Source organism: Leptonotus elevatus, chromosome 8 (assembly GCF_054856555.1).
Source record: "Leptonotus elevatus isolate MCC_2025b chromosome 8, RoL_Lele_1.0, whole genome shotgun sequence".
In the NCBI taxonomy this organism is placed as follows: Eukaryota; Metazoa; Chordata; class Actinopteri; order Syngnathiformes; family Syngnathidae; genus Leptonotus; species Leptonotus elevatus.
The window spans coordinates 24049116-24072593 of NC_141246.1; the positions used below are offsets into that span (position 1 = coordinate 24049116).

Consider the following 23478-nt stretch of genomic DNA (forward strand, 5'->3'; position numbering starts at 1 on the left):
TTTTTTTCAAAGACGAAAAGCATCGACCAGTGCTAAAGAGCACATTGATGATGATGATGGTAACTCCGAGGTTGACGCCGAAGTTGAAGCGTTGACGTGGCGGCTTCGACCACGTCGTAAAGCCTCACCGGCCAGCGATGCCAATGCCGGAAAACGTGGTGCACAACCGAGCACTTCTGCACAGGCGGACGTTCAATCGCACGATGAAGAGTACCCTGAGCCCAATGCATATTCATCGGAGGAGTGGGTACAGTCTGATCACGGAGAAGACACTGGTTCTGGACTACAATGCCACCATGAATGGAGTGGATAAGATGGATCAGAACCTCTCTTACCACCCATTCACGCGGAAAACATTGAAATGGCACAAAAAATGTGTTGCCTATCCATTTCAAATATGCATGTTCAATGCATATATCCTGCACAAAACAAAAAATCCTGGGAAGTGCCAACACTTTTTGGAGTTTATCCGGCAGGTGGTGAGAGTGTGGCTGTTACCACAAGACAAGGAGGAGGAGGAAGTTGTTGCAGGTATAGGAACTGAAGGGCATGAGGAAGCCAGACGTAACACCAGGTCACCGTATCATGATCCTGAGAGTAGACTTGATGGCAACATGGCCAAACACACACTGCAGTACATACCTTCTACTCCCCGGAAAAAAAGGCTGGCAAGAAAGTGTAGGGTCTGCACGCGAAGGGGCAATCGCAGTGAAACTAATCTGTGGTGCAAATCCTGCAGCGTCCCCTTGCACGCAGGGGAGTGTTACACAATATAACACACAAAAAGAAAAATCGTTTAGTTGAAACATCCACACAATTGTAAATAGTAACTGAAGAGGGTCTTCTGCCCAGATTTAGTCATAACTGTTTTAATTTTTTATTTCCTCAGTAGAACTTTTATCTGTGGATGTGTCTTTGTAAGTGATGTCGCAATTTCTGCCAAGTGTCTGTAATCAATGATGTTTTTAAAGTCTTATCGTCATGACTGGGGGACCTCATCTATTTCCACAACAATGGGCCATTGTCTGTGGTTGAAGTGTCTGTAATCAATGATGTGTTTAAAGTCTTATCTCATGTCCGGTGAACCCAAGGTGGGCTGTTTGGAGGGGGCATTGTGGCACCGCCCCTTCAAGATAGTATAAAAAGGTTGTGAGTCCGCTGTAACTTCACACTTTTGAGAAGAATGCAGCCATTTGTCTGTACACTCGCTTGTGTCCGGAATATTCTGTAAAATAAATCCTTTGAAGGACCTGTTCACCGATCTCCAGTCTGTATTCAGAAAATCAACATTCTCTCTACCCGGAACAAAACAAACACACGGAAGACAAAGATGGTCTTCTAACATAACACATACACACACCGCACATGCACAGTTGCACACATTTGTAAATAGTTTGCCAAATTGTTTTGTCAACTTGTTTCACTGTTGAATGTAAATAAACTTATTTTGCTATCAAAAAACACGTTTTCGTTGTTGGTGGTAGTGTTTTACAGAAGTAAAGCACTGTTTAGGTGTTTGTGGCATCATTCATGGGAAAAAAAGGGTCAAATTCACTAGAGTGCATGGAATGATATTGTTTCACAAAAAGCTTGATTTCTACGTATTTTGGTCCAAAACTGAGCATTTGGGTGACACTATCCTATTTTCTTTTGTTGATTCCTGAAAAACTGAATGAGATAGAAACAAACTTTTTTTTTCTGTTGAAAGATGAGAGTTCAATCTTTCATTTGGTAGTAAGATCAGTCAAAATGCTCTAAATCAGCTGGCACCCACATGTTCTCTTTTTTGAAAATGGTTGGCAGTCAAAGAGTTAAGAGGATGTTATGCCAACGCGCTCCCACAGACATAAAAGATTTGTTTGACTTACTTATTTCAGGTGACTTCAGTCTCCACTCTCTGGCCACTGTCTTTCCATGAGTGGACATTTTCTTTGTTCAGACGTGTGTGTGTGTGTGTGTGTGTATGTGATATGTAATTATGTTGATTGTGTATGTATGTTGTGTGTGTATGCGTGCACAAGATCATTAAATCCAAAATACTATGATCAAAATAAACTGTAGCCACTAAATCTAAATCAAACAATGCAGCCTCTAGGTGGGGTTGACAAAGTTTCCACACTTCTACTCCTAATCAGTGCACCTGGTTCAATCAACTGGGGTCATTCATGAGGCTGCATGCACACTATAAAGCAGGGTTCACCAACTCCGGTCCTCGTCCTCGAGGTCCAGAGTCCTGCAGGTTTTCGATGTTTCCGCCTATCAACACACCTGAGGATCATTATCAGGCATGCTGATGAGCTGATTATATGAATCAGTTGTGTTAGTGGGCGGAAACATCTAAAACGTGCAGGGCTCCGGAACTCGAAGACTGGAATTGGTGAACCCTGCTATAAAGGGTGCTGTTTTAAACACACCTGGCCACTAGGTGGCATAATTCCCATTTCAAACAAAAAAATATTATATTCAACAAACTATTGGCTCCAACAGAAATTGTTAAATATAAAGGGCCTTAGCCATGAAAATGCCACAGGAATTGCTGGAGGTCTGCCGAGGGAAATTCTGTTTCAAATAAAAGTATGACATAAGCTCAGTTCAACTATGTCCTGGTAAAGACGAACACATTTACTTGCAATATTTCAAAGTATATTGGACAAATGTTGAGAATTTCAGGAAGGAGGTAATGACGGTGAAATAATAAGAAGAAAGGGCTGTGCCTAGTAGAGCTCTACTCAAAAAGTTAAAAGCAACAACGTGACAGTCTTCAAGTAGGGTTCGTATTCTGAATTTGAATTTCAAAACCATACCTGCTTGGCAGTATTTATGCCATACACCACGGCTTGCAGATGAATATCCCAGTCATTGTGGTGCTCATTTACATACTGCCGGAGAGCACGTTTAATATTTCTATTCGTATGTTCATCCTGCACAGTGACAATATGAATTACAGAAGTATGTGCAGTGTATACGTTATAACTTACACTTCTTATGTAATGCAATCAAACACTTGCTGCATAATTTTATCCATATTTACCTGGTCGTTAGTTTGGGGATGGTAGGCGCTTGACACTGCATGTTTTATATTTAATAGTGTGAATATGTCTTTATTGAGCTGCAAAACAACAAAACTGTGCTAACATAGTAGAAAAGAAATATGTGCAAGATGTTGTGGTTTGAGGCTTGTGTGTTCTGTTGTAATGGTACTCTGACATGATAAATTAGATGCAACTATTAAAATGATACATCCAACATTCAGTAATAGGTTAATCTGCTAGTGTATTAGTCTGACCTCATTCACAAACTCTCTCCCCTGGTCAGATATGACTTTTTTACCATGCCAAACAATTACAATTTTGATGAAAGTGCTGCTGAAACCTCTAAAGCAGATTTTGACCGAAGTAGTTCAGCAACAACAAACTTGCTGAACAAATCAGACATAGTCAGAATATATTTATTTTGTTTGGCAGTCTCCTTTAGCGGGCCAATCAGGTCCATCCCAACCACACTCCAGTTTTCTGTAACCTGTGAATATTAATTAAAATAGTTCATTACCTGTAGACACAAGTGTACCAATGTTTTACTGAACATAATTTATTATTGTGTACTTTTGGTCTACATTTGCGATTGACATTACCTTTATGGGATGTGACTCTGGCGCCACTGTTTTTATCAGATAATTTAACTGGCATGCGTGACAGCTCCTGACCTGACCTGAAAAGTCCTTTTTTTTATGAATAATGGCACATGTGATATATTGTTTTGTTTTGTTTTTATTTGTTCATTTTTCCTTTCGGACAATAATAGAGACAATTTACAACATCCACTTTTCACATACAATTATACCCAACAAGAAAATGGGTCAGTCCTTGAAGCCAAAGCTTATTAATTCCCGTTCCCAGAGTGCAATAGGACGCAGATAATCAAAGTGGTAAGTCGTCTTAATTTAACTTTAATTTAATTAATAAAACAAGTAGGACATTCTTAGGTCCATATGTCAAATATTGCCTTACCCAGTCAGCAACATATTTCTTAATGGTGTACCAGTAGTAGCCAGCCACCACACGGTCAATGGTGCGCCTGACACCACTGTGGTTACCAGTGCCCTTTTGGTTGTGGCATTCAGTCAGAACTGCTCTCTTTTGCTCCTCACCCATTACAACCAGCCTCTTGAATAGCCGTTCTGGGCCAGTGTAGAACAGTTTTCTATTTGTGAATATTTTTCCCAAAGACATACAACAGCAATCATAAAACAGCTATTTGAAAAATATGGACAGGCAAAAGGTTGACGACTGTAGTTATGTACTGAAGCAACCAAGCACTAGTTACTGATTAGTTGGATTCTCAGTCTAATGGCTGCTCTCTCCAAAACATGTCTGCATGATTACATTGTGTAGGTAAACACCAGTTATGAATTCCTTGGAACATTTGATAAATTCATGATTGTAATTGACAGGCAGGTGAAATTAGTGTGAACGAGTCCGGGCCAGAAATGGCGCAGAGCAACAGAATTGCTGTTGCTGTACAGCCCATATCTAGCCTTCATGAGTTTCTCAAAAACTACATCTTGAAATGCTCTGGCCCACATTCGGCCCACACCTGGAGCTTCATTCATTCATTCATTCATTTCAATGTATTTATTAAAAACACATTGACTGAATGACAATGAATAGTTTTAGATAAAGGGACATTTAAACATTGCAGCATTATGGCATTGTAGACTCATTGCTACAGGTGGAAATAACAGAAAAAAACAAATTACTTTTAAAGTAATTCATTTCTAGATTTTTTTTCCATACAAAAACAGGGCATTACTTCAAATTGACTGTATAAATTGCACAAGCATTATAATTCAGTTATTTGGTCCATAATGTCACAAAAAGGCCAAATGCTTTGTTTTCTAACGTGAAAAGCAAATGTTTTGATTCAAAAACTGAATTGGACTACAGAAATTTACTGTTGTGATAATGACATTCAGAGCATTGTGCATTTAATTTTAAAAATACATGTTTGCATAACTAATCAATTATCACAAACAATTTTAAAATTGATCAGTTGGCAATTAATTGTTGCACACACGACTATGTTGCACAGGTCATCAAGCTGCCTTTGGTTCTGTTCTAGAGGCCGAGAGAATAATACAATTAAATTAAATTAAATGACAAATTATTGAAAACAGTTCAGTTGGGACAATTCTAACTTGAAACACCGTACCCATATATTGAAAACCATTAACACAGATAGAGAGAGAGAGAGAGAGAGAGAGAGAGAGAGAGAGAGAGAGAGAGAGAGAGAGAGAGAGAGAGAGAGAGAAAAAAAAGAGAGAGAGGGTCCAGAACAGACAGGGCTATTAGTCGGAAGCCAAGAGGAGTTTCTTCTGGAGGTACACTGCCATGGAGATATGTATGCTTTCTTGACTGATGCCAGAAATGGCACCAACAGCTGAAACAAAACACAGAAGAGAGAGAGAAAGAGAGATAAAAAAGAGAGATAGAGAGGGAAAAAAGAGAGAGAGAGAGAACACACTTACCTGACATCCTCAGCCAAGAATGGCGGAAGCTTGTGCGCATGCAAATGGCGTCACCACATAGCATGTACGTACATCACTCGTCAAAAAATGCACAAGTATAAACAAAAGAGGACAAAAACATACATTTAATCCTAATAATAACAGAAGCACTTGTGGTGAAATTAATAGACTATTTACAAATACAATAAGCATGAAATGCTTTATCGTCTGCAATTCAAGTTAACTATCAAACATAATTAGCAGTACATCAAATGAAAGGAAAGAAAACATCGAAAAAATAAGAACAAAGAGTAAAGTTCTTACTTTATTTGCCATGTCTGCTTGTTGAGTGTTATGCGGACCAGCCGGCGTGAGGCCGGATCCGGCACAGTTTCAGCTGCTTTGTGTGTGGGCTGACTATTTATATGAGACACATTGCTAAACTGTTTTGAGATATATATGAGCTTTTGCAGGTGATCCATGGTTTGTTTGTCCAGAGAGAGAGAGAGAGGGTCCAGAACAGACAGGGCTATTAGTCGGAAGCCAAGGGGAGTTTCTTCTGGAGGTACACTGCCATGGAGATATGTATACTTTCTTGACTGATGCCAGAAATGGCACCAACAGCTGAAACAAAACACTGAAACGTACCATTACATTAACTCTCAAAATCAATTAAGAACAAAGTTCATGCAGGGTACTTACAGCATGTTTGGGATTCTGGCCCCTGAATGAATCAGCTTCCTGTCCCAGATAAAGCTCCTTAGTTGGCAGCAGCATGACATCCTTGAGCACTGCTGTGTAATGGAAGTAATAAGTTATTTTCCAAAAACAAGACAACAAAAAAGTAAAAAGGAATAAAAAACAATATACTAATGTGAAGTGGGTGTACAGAGGAGTTAATTACCTGAGTAATGTGTTCAACTGTCACAAATAGCATATTTCCACTGGATCCCAGCACCGCACTGTGTGAAGCCAGCACGGTGTTGGCAAGCGTTTCCATTACAGCTGACCGTGTCGGAAGTGGACCGTGCGGAGATGCTCGCAGCTTTCACACCTACGTTGAGCCAGAGCGAGCCCAGGACATGACGTAAAACACCACAGCAGTTGATTGGCAGTCTGTCCTGTGATGCCATCAGTAATGGACATTGGGGAGGTTGAAAAAACAACAACTTACAAGCCGTGTCCTTTTTGACAAGTATTTGTCTTCTTCATCGCTCCCACTGCTATCGGCGTTTATAGCCTCGAGTGCTCCCCGACGATAAAACATTGTCCTTTTCTTCGCAGCAGCGATCCTCCTTGCGATGCGAGCTCTGAAGAAGTGCCACATCTGAAGCACCACAAAAAACTGAACGAGCAACCTCCATGTCTTCCGTGTTTTGGTTATGTGTTGTTTCCCGCACTTTACTATTGTGTCGCAGCCGGTTTTGCGCTACTTCCGCCCAGCGTTTCAGATGCACATTGGAGGTGGAAACAGTGCGTGCGTGGGTTGGGCTGAGCTGACCCACCAACGAGCCAAGCAGTGTGGTGCTGGGCTCCAGTGGGAATACGTTAAAAGCAAGCCAGGAACAGCTCCAGTTGCAGGTCAATGGAGTGTATGAACCAAGGTTTGGTTATCCTGTTAATATAAAACAAATTATATGACAACATACAACATTTGATGTGCATGCAGAAGCAGCCAACAGTTGCAGTAATACCAAAACATAAGTTTAATTCCTTGAGAATAGCCCGCAAACCCATACTGAGCCGTAGAACTGTTACAGTCTCTTTATGCCAAAGCTTCTGACCAGGGTTATAGTTTGGGAATTTTCATTTTAGTTAGTTTTTATTTTGTTTTGAGTTTTGTATTTTAAATTTAGTTTTCAGGGTGGTTCTGTTAGTTTTTATTAGTTTGAGTTTTTTTAATGATTAGTGTTAGTTTAGTTTAAAGGATCTTTGTGCAGTTCGTCACTTTTTTTACTCGCGACTGCCACCTCTGGCCCAAAGCGTAACTGCAGCATATGTGTGAGGCTCATTCATTGTGTGTGTGCGAGTACGTGCACGATCTTAAAGCGACAGCCACAGTTGACAAAGGAAGACATGACAAATAAGGTAAGAAAAAGTCCGCCCCTCCCCTCCCCAAAGAAACTGTGGAATGGGCAGGGTCCGCACACTCTACTATAAAGGGAAGATAAAAGCTGATAGGTGCGGTCAGAGTAAAACAATTAGGGCTCTTCGTACTTATCTGGGCATTGGTGGAGCATGTGTGATGTAAAAAAAGCTTTAACATTACCTTTTTAAACGGTACAATGCACCTTTAAGTTAGTTTCAGTATTAGTTTTCGGTTGTTGTTGTTTTTTTAAATGTGTATTACTTGTACGCAATATTTAATAAACAACATGGTAACGTGAAAAAAAGTAACACCTTTCTTACCTAGTGTTGCGTTTCGAAATAAATGAAAAAGCAGGCAAACCGAGCGATTAGAGTCAAAAGCCAAGCAGGCAAATTTGTTGCCTCGGAGCGACGTCATCTGAAGGTGCTTTTCAATTGGCTCCTGCTCGATGACATCACTTCTATGTGATGCACTTTCAAACATCTTTATTCCGATTAATATCGAAATAAATATACTTAAAGTCACATTTAAAATCAACCCCAAAGGCTCATGTATTAAAGGAATTATCAAAGACTAAAACAAAGGACATTTTTGCTATAATTATATTTAGTTTTGTAAACATCAAATGTAGTTTCAGTTAATTTTTTCATAAAAAAAACATTTTCGTTTTTATTTTATTGAGTTAACGAAATTGTTTTTTGAATTTTTGTTGTTTTGTTAGTTTTTGTTAACTAAAATAACCTTGCTTGTAACAGGCTCTCTTTTTTTCTTTCACGGCCTTGTAAAGTCATGCCTGTGAAAGATGAATTAACATGAGTGTGAATTTCAGTAAATATTCCTCCTCATCATTCACTTAACTAAGTCTCATTACCTTTGTGGTTGAGTTCCTCCTGAACCACCTTGATTATGGCTCTTGCCGCCTGATAAACACTGTACTTAGTGTATGTTAGTTCCAAACCTACCGTGAATTCATGTGTCCATTCAGCCAAGAAAAAATTAGAGATCTGTTGTACTCAATGACTTTGAGGGAGATAAACAACTCCCCTGACACAGTTCTACCCACACACAAGGGATTACTTTCACTAGAGAATGAAAACATTCTGTCACTTCATGATGGCTCCCCCAATTACATTTTGTTTCATTATTTATTTGTTTTGTTATTGCTGGCCGTGGCAGATGAGAACTGGACCTGAATTGAATTATTGGACTTAGCTATGCAGGATGACAAGGCTGGCACAATCAAAAATGGTTTGTCTCTATTCACCAGGGAAATTTGAGAACAGCCTTGTTATACTGCTGCTTGAATTAATTTTGTGCTTCTTTCTCTGCCTGTCACCTTGTGAAATTGAAAAAAAAACTTGCTATAAAAGGTCATTTAATACAGAAAAACATTAGTTGCTATGATAAATATCTCACATTTGTAATCATACTCTCAACTATTCATCCTCAAAAGAAATATAATTCTGAAATGTTTCTCCCATTTTTCTTCAAGCCACCGACTGGACGTTCCACAATTGTTCATGCCCTCCACTTTATTTCAAGAGCACTTGAAAAAAAAAATCTGTAGCATAACAAACAACAGTAGCACAGTCACACAGTTTGTATACTTACTTGTGGTCAGATTGCACAGAGGAAGGAGAAAAACCTTCACATTGGGGTTTGTCATTAATGACTATATATAGATGTCTAGTTTTTTAATCAAACAAAGCTTTTTAAGTTTAACTAAGTCCCTCTTTTCCTTCTTTTTTATTGCACACACGTACACATAAACATTCACACACTACCTTAATAATGGAGATCACAATAGAAAGAGCGAAGTAACAGTAATAGTAATAGGTCGTACCAGTCCTGACATTCATCAACCTGAACAAAGCTATAAATATGGGTGTACGTATATCAAGCAGGCAAGCACTGACCGCCTCGTGCGTAGTTCATAAATCAGCTAATCACAATCAACCTAACCTCTGATAAATGATACAGCATAAATCATAGCAGTTAATTGGCTTGATCAACACAAACAAATATAAACACTAGGGGCTGGACTAGATCCTAAAATCCGGCTGGCAGCAAACGTATTGCGGTTGGATTAATAAATTAATATGATGTATTTCCGAGGAAAAGATACATATTTTCGGGAAAATATATCAAATTTAACCTAAATAGTAAACGTAGAAGACCTCTATGTGGATCTTGCTCAGGGGCTGGGGGCACGCCATTATGAGTGACTGATGTATGGTTAGAATAGGGGACAAGGGAGAGAGTGTGTGAATGTGTGCGCGCGTGTGACTAGGGATTAGTGATTGGAATGACAGTTCTTTTAAGTGAACTGAATCTTTAGAATCAGTTAATTTAAAAGAACCGTTCAAAAGATTAGTTCATCAAATCCTTCGTCTACGAATCACTTCAGGAAGTGATCCGTTCACTCACGTTCACTGAAAAAAAAAGTGTGGCGCCATGTTTGTTGCTCGGTGCGCACGGAAATGTTGCGCGCATGGTGACGTGATCGTCCCACACGGAACCGATAAGGGAATCGTTAGCAAAAACGGCAAATGTTGCCAAGGAATTGAAACACTTGGAGCCGGTGTCGGTACTAGATCGGCCTGCCAGATCGTATTGGGGTCGCCTAACGAACACATCACGCTACAGGATTGGCTAGAAATTATACAATTGACGACAAACATTGGAAAGAAAATATTAAAGATGTAATTTAAATAACAAAATGTACGGGCTGAAATTGTAAAAACGTAAATAAACCTAAGAATATAAAAGCAAGATATATAAGATTTGGAATACCACCCAGCGTGGAGGACCTTGAACGTTACAGCTGCGCGATGGAGGATCCTTCCATCGAGAAACCTTCGGAGAAACTTTCGAAGAAGAGGAAAAATGACTCAGCGACGGACACAACGACATAACCACTAGGGACGTTTCGGTCAGTATGCTGGAGTCCATAAATAAAAAACTTGATGTCCTCTGCCTCATCTGCGAGGACGTCAAATAATTAAAGGTAAGCCTGGAATTCGTCAGCCAACAGGTAAGTGACCTCCAACGGGATAATGCCGAGTTACGCTCTTCACTCGCGGCTGTTTCAGCCGAGCTGGAAACTATTAAAAAGGAGAATAAAACGCTAAAAGAAACTGTTCTAGATGTCCAATCCCGTAGTATGCGGGAGAATTTAATATTCTCAGGCATATCCGAGAATACCTCTAACAACCCAGAGCTTGAGATAAAAAAAATTATGATGACGTCGTTAAAAATTCCTCAAGAGATGGTAAATAACATCTCTTTTGACCGGGTACATCGGCTTGGAGCCCGTAGGGGCAACAAACCCCGTCCTATTATTGCCAAGTTTGAGCATTTTAAACGGAAATAATTTGTAAAAAGTAAAGGATGGGAGCTTAAAGGGACCTCATTTGGAATGAATGATCAATTCCCGAGAGAGATCAATGAGCGGCGAAAGGTACTGTTTCCTATAATGAGACAAAATAGGCAGGAGGGTAAACGGACTACGACAGCCGTTGATAAGTTATATATCGATGGCCAACTATTCCGGAACCCCAATTCCACTCTCTGGCTGTTCTAATTGGCATTGGTGGAACTAAACTTAGTTTGATTATTAGGTGTATACATATACTGTATATGTGGTTATAAAACCAAAAATATGAATACTGTTAGAGTAGACAATATTTGTATTCTACTCTTTGCGTGTTCAATTAACTGAATGGTGAAATTCTGGTGAAGAAGTCCCTTTGCAAAGGTAATTAGTCAGAAGCTTCTGATCACACAATTGAAGTCACCCAAGCAGTGTTCTGTTCAAAAGTGTGTCCCTCCTTCTCCTGCACATCATTATTTATTGAAAAGTGGGTGAATACGAAAAGTCTCCTCCCCTTCACAAAAAGGCAGAAGTTCTCAGGAATACAAATCAGATTAGACCTAAACAATAATAAATCAGCCTGTCTCACTTCGACCGGCTGAGACCGGTACTAGACTACACTCCCTTCTAGATAACATGGAAAATAACTTGTTGCCCTTTTCTTCTCAGGCGAAAGAGACAGATAAGAATACAATAGACAATTCTATTCATTGAGCTACAGAGCTATAACTAAATCCAAAACGGCTAAAATATAAATTGAAACTGAAAAACAATGTTAATAATTCAACAATACTTATTATGTTTAGGCTATATTATAAATATAATATTAATACACAACTATATCTAAAGTATATTTAAACAAAAAAATCTCGCCCGGGTTACTGGTGTATTGTTATGTTTAATCCCCTGATAATTTCCTTCACTTTTACCTCCCTACTCGTTTTTGCACTATTTTATTTACTTACACGTTACCTCATATTTTACACAAATTACATAAGTCACCTAACCACTTTGATTCTATCCTATAACATGCCAGTGGTGGCAAATGGCCCATACAGATATATACACAGGACTGAGTTTATATTGTTTGTATGCATAAATTAGTTCTGGTTTCCTGGAATGTTTGTGGCGCTCGCTCACAGGCAAAAATAATAAAAACTTTAGACCATCTCTTAAAATTAAAAGCAGATATTTGCCTCCTACAAGAAACCCACCTACAAAAATCTGAAGAAAAATTACTTATTGATAAGAATTTTAGCCAAGCGTACTCTGCCCCTTATAACAGTAGACAAAGGGGAGTCTGTATACTCATACATACAAATTTACTCTTTACTCTAAATAATACAATAACAGACCCAGAGGGCCGATACATTATTATTCAGGTGACTATATTTAATAAAATATATACATTTGGTAATTTATATGCCCCTAATAATGATGATCCGGCCTTTTTCCATGATTTTTTCTCTAAGCTGTTTGAATTAGCAGCGAACTCTACTATTATTATTGGAGGAGACTTTAACACAGTCTTAAATCCATTAATAGATTGTTCTAATAAAACAACATGTATAAGGCGATTACAATCTACAAAAGTAATAGGGGAATATATGGATGACTTTGGCCTCGTCGACAGCTGGAGACTTAAAAACCCAAATAAGAAGGAATTTACCTTATTTTCTGCTGTGCACCGGTCCTTTTCAAGAATTGATTTTTTTCTTACAAATAACTCTTTTGCTGATAAAACTTACAAAAACACATCCTATTATTATCAGCGACCATGCACCAGTCTCCCTTTCCCTACAAGTTGATTATACCTTTAAACCACCACCTACATGGCGTTTTAACATCTCACTGCTAAACGACGCAGAATTTGACAAAATTATAAGAAAAGAGTGGGCAGACTTTTTGGAAATAAATGACTCTCCAGACCTATCTCCATCTCTTCTCTGGGAAGCTGGGAAAGCAGTAATTAGAGGTAAAATTATATCATATTCATCTTATAAAAAGAAACAGGATCAAAAATTAGAAAAATACTTGGGAGATAAAATTAAACAACTGACGGATGAGTATGCAATAAACCCAAATAACCAAATATGGACTGACTTACAAAATACAAAAATACAGTTAGACGATATGTTAACTAAAAAGACAGAGTTTATAATACAACAATTGAGATACAACAACTTTGAATATAACAAATCAGGTAAATTTCTTGCAAACCAACTTCAACGCAATCGGGAAAATCGCTTATAACGGCTATTAAAGGGACAACTGGTGAGTGTACACAATCACCAGAAGAAATTAATCAAATTTTTTATAACTATTATCACAACCTATACTCAGAAACTAATAAACCTAACCCAGAGCATATTGAGGCATTCCTCAGTATCTTAAATATACCTCAGTTAACTACTGAATATAAAGATATGTTAGATGCACCACTTACTATAAACGAGTTGTACAGTTCTCTAGATAGTATGCCAAATGGCAAAGCACCTGGCCCGGATGGTTATCCGGCTATATTTTTTTAAGCACTTCTGGTTAATGCTTGCTCCACTATTCTTAAGAGTAGTAACAGAAATTAAAACTAATAGTCACATACGCCCACACATGAGTATTATATGATTCTCCTAAAGCTACTGTTACTACTAATGGGATTATATCTCAGAGTTTTACTCTACAGAGAGGCACAAGACAGGGATGCCCACTGTCGCCTTTATTATTTGCAATATTTATTGAACCGCTTGCATTAACCATACGCCAGGAAAGAAGGATTCAAGGAATTCACTCTGGGGTAACAGAACATAAAATTAATCTATATGCCGATGATATTTTACTTTATTTAGAAAAGCCTGCTATTTCGTTAGGGGAAGTATTTAACTTAATAACTAAATTCTCACAGTTATCAGATTATTCTATTAACGGGACAAAATCAACACTTCTACTTATTACAGAAAATTCATGGAACCCTGCAAGCCAGGACCCACACTACTCATTTCCTATAGGTAATTTAAAATACTTAGGCATAAAAATCTCACCTAAAATAACTGATTTAATAAATTTAAACTTTACTCCACTTCTGGATAGCATTTATAGTGACTTGGAGCGCTGGAATAATCTTCCTATTTCTCTAATAGGATGAATAGCCACTATTAAAATGAAAGTTTTACCCAAAATAAACTATTTTTTCTCAATGATTCCATTTAAACCTACGGCTAACTGGTTCCAGCCGTTACAAAATTTTACTGGAATAAAAAAAAAAGCAAAGATTAGTCTATCTGCTCTTCAGAAAAATAAATCCAAAGGAGGTCTAGAGGCACCAAATTTTATGCACTACTATATAGCCAACTAGCTACAATATATTATTTTATGGGCACAACCCAACAGAGATACTAACTGTTGGCTGGAACTAGAACAGAAGGATTGTAATAACCTCAGACTCCTCGATTTACTCTTTATTACAACATCGATTAAGCGACATAACTGTTTTAAAAATCCAATGATTTCCGCCACCCTGACTGCCTGGTGGAAGGCACTAGAAATTACAAAAGCCCAAGTGGAGCCCTGTGGGCTTTCTCCCCTATGGCATAACCCCGACTTTCAAATTAACAACCAATTGTTTTATTTGAGTGTGTGGGAGCAGAAAGGAATTACACATCTCCACCATCTCTTCTCAGATAATATGTTTATATCATATACATCCTTGCTCCAATTTTTTTTTACATTATTTGCAAGTTAAAAGTATGATAAAGAAACAAATTCCAACACTTCAGGGTACGCTCCAACCGCCTGTTTTAGCTAAAGATATTACCAAGCTTTCTCCGACAACAACAAAAAAACTTTACTTATACTGATAAAACGTCTTTACCCATCTCGAAATGGGAAACAGACTTGTCTATAGCTCCGGAATCTGACTTTTAGATTCAAGTTTGTGAAAAAGTTTTTAAAATGACAAAACAGACAAATCTACAACTTATCCAAAATAAAATTATTCATAGAACATACATTACTCAATATATGATGAAGAAAATGGGACTCTCAGACTCCGACATTTGTCTCCAGTGTTTACAAAACACGACAGACACTAATTTTCATGCTTTATGGTTATGTACTCTGGTTATGTGTTTCTGGACTATAAAGTCTTAGAAAAACTTTCCGCTGTCTTGGACTGTAGGATACCGTTCTCTCCAAACTTGTGTTTGCTAGGTGACTTAACAACAACTGACCTACCACATAAACAATTTCAATCTATACTTGTAGCCCTTACTATCGCAAAAAAACAATTCTTGTTAACTGGAAAAATAAACAAACTCTGAATATCGACCAATGGTCTAACCTCCTCATAAATCACATTTTAATGGAAAAAATATCTGCCTCAAATAAAAACCAAATGTCAAAATTTAAAGAAACATGGTCTACGTATATGGAATTTTTTAACCTAAACCTGGTTACTTAATTCTGCCTGTTAGCGAGAGCCACAGCAGCGTGATAACTTGCATTGATGTTTCTGTATTTGGCAATTTGTAACTAATGGTTGTGTGTTTTTTATAGTCAAGAACCCGGCTGCTGCCAGGGGGATCGAGCGGATTCGCCTCCGATGGGCACTAGGGGTTGATATTCGGATTCACGGCATGCCAATGGGTTCATTCTGTGGGTGTTGTCCCCCCCCCTGGCTGGGCGTGGGCGGGTCTGCCCCTCTGTTGGCTGCTGGGTGGCGACTGCGTCTTGGCCGTTCCCTGGGTCTCTTGGGGGGTGCTGCGTTGCGGGGCTCTCCCTGGTGTCTGGGGCGGCGCCGCTCCGGTGCGGTCCGTCGCTCTGGGCCCGGCGACGCGGTTCGGGGCCTGTGGGCCCCGGGGTGCCCCGTGGTTCACTCTCCCCTCCCCCTTCCTCCCCCTTGCTGCCTCTCCCTCCTCGCCTCTCCCCGCCCGTCCTCCGCCTCACTGTCCCTTCTCCCTCGTCACCCTTCCTCCTCCTCTCCCCCTCTCTCTGAGGCCCTGCCGCTGCCCCCTGCCCTTCTTGTCGTCTCCTTTCCCCCTCCCTTCCCCCTCCCCGGTACGCCTTCCTTCCCCTCCCCTGGGCCGGGGGCTCCATCCATGGCCCGGGTCTCGGTGCTCCGGGGGCCGGCGGGGGTGGCTGGGGTTTGGTGTTGTGCCCGCCCCGCTCCAGTGGGCGGCCTGGCGCCTCGGGCGGGCCCCAGTATCCGGGGGGCGAGCCCTATCGCCCCGCCGGGCTGGTCCCATATGCCCGCCGGGGTCCTGGTGGGGTGGGTGGGGTCTTGGTGGGCGGGTGCGCCTCCTGCCCCCGCCCGGTTGGGGGGGGCCCCGCTGGTCGCTCCTCTTAACTCACTACAATAGGTTTGCACAATACACTTTTATAGACATATAGGGCACATAACACACTTTGGGGGGTGGGGTAGGGTGGAAACACCGTCTTCACCCCTCCAATTTTAATGCATCACACAACTGGGGGGGGGGGGGGGCTTGTGGGGGTGTCATCGGTTGGGGACCGCGGTATAGAGCAGTGCTGCTCTATCTGTCCCCTGTCCGTGTCCCCCCCCCCTATTTATTTTTTTTTTTTTAATGCACCACATACACTCAGTGACATGCTTGGGAGGCGGGTGGATCGGAGCGTGGGAATATCATTTGCCTCGGCTCCGGTTCACCTGCTCCTAATTTCAATGCACCACACACACACACACACACACACACTTGTATATACACTGGGTGGGGTCACATTCACGGTTTAGGGGTAGAGTTCGCCAGTCGGCGAGCTGGCGGACTCAGTAACAGGGGTTAACTTTCACAAAGAACGCTGGGGTGACGACCGGGGCCTGGGGTTCGGGGGGTGTCGGCCGTCCTCCGGTGCCCCCATCTCCCCTTCTGCCCCCGGTGTTCCGTCCCTCCACGCGGCGGGTGGTGGGGTGGGCGCGGCTGCCCTCTTCGGCGCCGGTGCCTGGGTGCGGGGGGTCCCCGGGGTTGGGGGGCCGCCGGTTGGTTGGGGTGGGGTCGGAGGGGGGGGGGGGGCGGCTTTGTTGGGTGGGGTGGGGGTGGGGGGGTGGGGGGTGTCTGGGGGCTTGGGGACCTGGGGGCGGCTGGGCCTGGGTTGGGGTGGATGGCGGGGGTGGATGGGGTGCGGGGGGGGGGGTCGTAGGGGGTGCGGGGGTTGTTGTCCGGTGGGGTGCCTGGCGAACCTGCAGTGCCCCGTCCTGCTGCGTTGGGTCGGGGGCGCGGGCCGTGTTGGGGTGGGGGGCGCTCCTGCTCCTGGGTTTGCTCTCCGGCCGATGGCCCTGGCGGGGCCCGGGGGTCGTCCTTTGGCGCTGCCGTGGCCTGGGGGGCCCTGAGGTGTTGCGCTTGCTCTGTCCTGGCAGGGGTTGACGGCTCCCCTCTTTGGTGGAGATTTTCATGCATGCCAGATCCACCACACCAGCATCTATCGAAAATCAGCCACAAACTGCTTCCTCCTCAGGTCATTGAATCGGTGGAAGCTGGTGTCTGTGGATCTCACTCGGCTTCGTCTGTCCTTCCTTCCTTTCCTCTGTCTCTCCTTCGGTCTCTTGAAGTCTCCCTTATTTTTTTTTTTTTTTTGGATTTGTTGGAGTTTGGATGTTTCTGGGGTTGGGGAAGAATTCTGGTGGGTGGCCCGGTGGGTGGTGTCTGGTCGGTGCTGGATTTCACTTTCCTTTGTTTTCTTTGGTCCCCTCGGGTCTCCTGACGGCGGTGTTTTTTTTTTCTAATAGTTTTTTGGTGAGCTAACAAATACACGCACGCACGCACTTACACAAACTCACCCACATATATATATATATATATATATATATATATAAAAGAGCAATGATGATGACATTACCGAATGAACAATACTGAGCTCTTTAAAAAAAAAAAAAAAAAAAAGAATGACAAAGACTGGTTCCTCCCCTGCAAACGTCCTACTGATTACTGCCGGCTTAATATATTAATTTGTACACTTGAAACTAAATGTTGTATTTTTTGTCCGGTGGCACCCTTTGCAGGGGAGGAAGCAGGCTTTGTAAGAAAATCTCATCTTGGGAGAGCGAAAGTGATGGAGCAGTGGAGCTACACTTTGAGGAAATCTAGGCCAGGCTCCTCTATCTCCTTTCCCGTGTCATTGCTTTCAATGTTGCACATTTTTCGCCTACTTTTACCTACAAATGGCAAAACATTTAATACAGAACAGTTATATGAGTCTATTTGGTAGGTATCATAGCACAGAACAAAGCAATGGATCCAACAAAATGTCTGGAATAAAGTCCCTATAGTTATTATAAAAAGCCTTAAAGATGCATTGTGCCGTTCAAAAAGGTGATATCAAAGCTTTTTCTACAGCATACTCAAATGAGTACGAAAAGCCCTGTGCGGACTCTCACATGCCACAGTTTCTTTGGGGAGGGGAGGGGCGGAGTTGTTCTTTTTTTTATACCTTATTTGAAGTCATGTCATCGTTTGTCAACTGTGGCTGTCGCTTTAAGATCGTGCACGTACTCGCACGGGCTCCATGAACAAGCGTGGCACAGATGTTGCAGTTACAGTTTGAGCCAGAGGTGGCAGTCGGGAGTAAAAAAGTCAAACTGCACAAAGATCCTTTAATCCAAATATCAGGATACCTGGCGGCCTTTGGCTTTCTTGGGAGGAAGGGGCGTCCTCCGGCTCACATTCCCCCTCATTTTGTAGTTCATCTAAATGGTAAAAACAGAGTAATAATCAAATACAACTGCCGCGCCTTTTATACATGAATAGCAACTCTGAATGCATTGAATAGTTAATAATTATGAAACGAGTGTCTGAGAATAGCTAAAAATCATATCACCAGCCGCAACTAACATGTAAATTGATTGACTGCAGACTGAAATGTTAATGACATCCAAATGAGAAATAAAGTTGCTGAAGGCTTGAAAATGACATACATTTAAAAGGTACATTCAATTATCTTGCGGTTTTCATTTAGGCTAGTAAAGGCTATCATACTTGCGTGCATGTGTTTGGAAGAGGAAGAGGAGAAGAGTGAGAGAGAGCCAGGGACAGGGTGTTTCTTGTGACGAACCTCCTCTGTGGGTCGTCAATGGCCCGGCTGCTGCTGCTTCAGGGTCCTCTTCCTCTGCAGTCCTGTCTTCCTCGACCCCCGATCCCATGTTACCACTGGTGGCTCTCGGATTTAAATAGTGGTCAAGAAATGACAGGACTGAAGAGTACTTCCACCTTTTGCGTGGGTCCCCTTCTGCCTCACTCCTTCCGCCTTACTTCTTCCTCTCCCTGTAATGTGTCCCACAAGCCCTTCCACTTCTTTTGGCAGATTTCCTCTGAAACACTAGACAATCAAGTCATCGCCCGTTGTCGGTGAATGTGTGCTGTGCACTAAAGAAAAATAAAATATGTCGGATTATCCATCCATCCATCCATTTTCTTAACCGCTTGTCCTCACAAGGGTTGCGGGGGTGCTGGAGCCTATCCCAGCTGGCTTTGGGCAGTAGGCGGGGCACACCCTGAACTGGTTGCCAGCCAATCACAGGGCACACAGAGACAAACAACCATTCACACTCACAATCACACCTAAGAACAATTTAGAGTGTCCAATTAACCTGCCATGCATGTCTTTGGAATGTGGGAGATAACCGGAGCACCCGGAGGAAACCCACGCAAGCACGGGGAGAACATGCAGACTCCACCCAGAAAGGGCGAAGCCCGTACTCGATCTCACGTCCATTGCACTGGGAGACGGACGTGCTAACCAGTCATCTACCATGCCGCCAGTCGGATTATATTAACGTTTAATGTTTTTTCTAAAGGTGTCAAAATGATCGCGTTAATATTGTGTTAATTTAAAGTTCCTTTAACGACATTCATTTTTTTGATGCTCGATTAATGACCACCCCTTATTTGGAAAGCCTCTACCAAAGGGCATTCCAGTTGGGACGCAGCAGAATAATAACCCAATAGAAATGCAATGTACTATACTGGAGCTAAAACACAATGTTTAAGGGGCAGAATGTTAGCGTAGAGGACCCATTTGGACTGTGTAGCACTACCGCCGGTTCACTGCTTTGGAAGAACGCACTCGGTGAGCCGTTAGCAACGAGCTAGGTTACTCCAGCTCTCCATGGGCTTTCATCCCTGTGAAAGTCGCGAGAGTCTTGTCAGTTGGAGTGACCCCAAGCCACTTGATATTTAGATGTGAGGCGCACACACACACATACACACACGCACTTCTCCACTGATATTTTAACTAACACACATACTGTGTGTGTATTAACTTCTTTCTGTCAAGTCAAAGCCAATGATGAGCATTCTAGGATGACTGACTAAATGTTTGCAGGCTCCAAAATAGAGCAAGAACCACTGATTGTCACACCGTACCTAAGTGGGGCAAAATTCATTTTCTGCATTTGATCCATCCAATGGAGCAGTGAGCAGCAGCGGTGCACACTGGGGAATCATTTGGTGATTTAATCCCCCAATTCCTACCCTTAATGCTTAGTGTCAAGGCCACTGAGTTGGACACTATATGAATATCTATACGTAAACTGGCCTATATTACAGTTTCATACTGCCTGCCACCATGTGTGTTTGTTTTTTGCTTTTGAGAGTTGTTTGGTGTGTCACTGTGCTTGACACTCCTCTCTAAAAGGAGGATCAGAGAGATGAAACAGATGTCTTTTTACAGGTGCGATCAAGAAGGAGGCTCACCATCTGGTTTTCTTATGATAATTTTTTTTTAGATCACAGCTTTAAATTAAACTCACAATTAATATGCACTTTCATCGTGTATTGCATAAGGTAGTGATTGCAAATCAACCAATACTAAAACCTGTGACTTTATAAACAAAATGCATGCAAGGTCAAATCTGAATCAGTGTAGTGCTTTCATTTGGAAAGCAAGCAACTTTTTTTTCTGTTTAAGTTTGTTCTATATCGCCACAGTGCCTGTCACATTTTGACGAACAGATCCGAGTGGCAATAGTAGTATTTCTGTTCTACAGACAAATTTGTTTATAGCAATAGAATGTGGGTGCGAGAGGCCATTTACATTCAATTTGAAAGATCATCTCTAAAAAGAGGAGGCCTACAACAATATTTCCTACATGCATCCCTTCCAAAGTTACTCGGTGTATTCAGACCAGAAATGTCCTTTGGTCCGGACCAAAAGCGTTTTTGTTGTTTTTTTTCCTTCCGTTTGGTGCGGTTCATATTCGCACTGTGTTTTTATTTAATTTATTATTATTTATTTTTTTACAAGTAAACTAATTGTGTGTACACATTGACGCCTGTGACGATCGGTGCTCCCATTAAACAGAAATGACGAGGGCGGCATGGAGAGCGCAAATACGTAAATAAAGGAAAACATGGAATTCCTACATGCTGCATTACTGTTATGCATATTTTAGGCATTATTAGATGCAAAATAATTGCAAGTGTCAAGAGCCACTCATTCAACGGAAGTTCTATGACACTGTTTATAATTTTGGAAGAGCGTCGTTGATTGCGTGCAGTAACCTGAAGGAGCCGATGTGCTCCCTGTGCCCCGACACACAACATGTTGACAGCAACGTGGCTAAACAGAATACGGAGGATTTTGAATGAATTTAGTACAGCATTCACTACCGGGCAATCCCCGCTTGGCTGCACGGTGGCTTGTCAAGCCCAAACAACTCAAGTCCTGCAGTTGGTGCAAATCAGCAGTAGTTTTTTTATTCACACTGAACCACACCGAGTCCGTTTGGAAACGGACTGAGACCACTTCCAAATGTGGATATCAGTCGTTGTTTGATCCACACCAGGATTCTTGTTTGTGTATTCAGACCTGCATAAATGGTCCGGACCAGCGTGGGGAATGAACTCTGGTCTGTTTAAAGCCACAACCTTTTATTCAACTTGTGCCAATGTGCCATGCTCTTGGCAACAGCACGTGATGATGAAAAATGTAGTTCATTCTTTAAAAGAAAATAAATGAAAGGGGAGAGGAAGAAGAAAAACTTATATCTGTCCCTAATCAACTCACACAAAAAAATAAAATAAAAAAATAATCGCCTCTTCCGTGTGCTTGAAGCAGACTTGGTCGAAGGAGGCTAAGCTTTTGGGATATCATTTGATAATTTTTGATCAGAATTGACAAGCCAGATGCTTCATTAATCATTCTGAACACATTTCAAACATTACCGCGATCATGAAGTTATTGAATCCGCTAATCTTACTAATTAGCTAAACTTAGATGGCTGCAGAAGTTACACACATCATTCATTTGAGATAGACATACAGGTTGTGTACAAAGATAAACAACAGAAGTCACTTGATGTCAATCAAGTACATACAGTCCGTATGTGTCCCGAATTATGTAGACTTCAAATTAATTACGAGCGGCAGGATTCTTGAGGATAATACCGATCGTGACCGCTGGAGGGCACTGTTGTACCGTACTTCCATGGAGCGTTGTTTCCAAAAACACATGGCTGATTCATGTGGATAGAACAGACCATAAAAGCGGTCTGGGAACTGATAAGCAGTCTTATCGCTAGTCTGCTTGCTAAACTGTTTCCTGTGGGTTGTAAAAACAAAATTCAGTCTTTTGCTGGAGGGAAGTTCAAAAAGTGTTTCCTTTTTGAACTGTCTCTGATTGGTTTGAGAAAACACAGGGCTAATCCGTCAAGGCACGCTCTAACATTCCCCAGGGGGAAATGTTTAAAAAGGCATAAAAAGAGAAACACAATTAGGATGACGGGCAATATTCGTTACACAGTCAAGACACTTTCTGAGTAACAATTAAACAAAAATAATTACATAGAAAGACCTTGTACTAATGATATTTTTCCATAAATTGTGCTTTTATACATTTTGGGACTGAAATGATGTTGTTTTATAATGCAGATTGTTCCACAAACTGACACCTTGAGTTGAAATACATAATTATTTTTGTTTTGCTCTATATTTATGTTTTGGGAAAATATCTGTTCCTCTTAATTTGGACTCACTTTCCCCTTTTTTTTAATTTGATTTGCATGTTAATTGGCAAGATTTCATAATGGGCTTTATGCATTATTTCAAGGCGGTAAAACTCCATTAATTCATTAAATTTTTAAGTTTTTAGTTGTATAAATATTGGATTAGTGTGGTCACTGTATCGTCTACCAAACGACACGAATAGCACGTTTCTGTAAAAGAAAAATTGGTTCAGTGTAGGTTTTGGCTGTGCACCCCCACACTTCAATGCAATAGGCCAGGTATGGAACAATCAATTAATTAAATAACAATAACAAAGCGTTCTTGTTCAATGATTCTTTAACCTTGAGTAAAACGGTTTGGGAACCTTAGATTTATTTATGCACTTTCCATGTTAAATTTACATCAATAATAATACCTAGAAACTTAATTTCATTAGTCCTTTCTATTTCTATACCCCATCAGTCAACAACATCTATATTTCTACAACTGAAAATCATAAATTTGGTTTTACTTGTTTATAGACATTCTGTTGGTGTTAACCACTTCATAATATTCCTAAACTCTT

At 41.2% G+C, this 23478-nt stretch overlaps 1 long non-coding RNA gene across 1 annotated transcript; it reads right to left on the reverse strand.

Moving 5' to 3' along the window:
* Window positions 1-3931: 3931 nt before the first annotated feature.
* Window positions 3932-22396, reverse strand: LOC147170270 (uncharacterized). Its single transcript, XR_015095778.1, has 7 exons — window positions 19024-22396; window positions 18587-18658; window positions 6678-7118; window positions 6408-6557; window positions 6206-6297; window positions 5525-6140; window positions 3932-5436 (listed from the first exon to the last, which is right to left on the reverse strand). It is a non-coding gene; the product is annotated as an uncharacterized LOC147170270 (long non-coding RNA).
* Between the last annotated feature and the right edge of the window lie 1082 nt (window positions 22397-23478).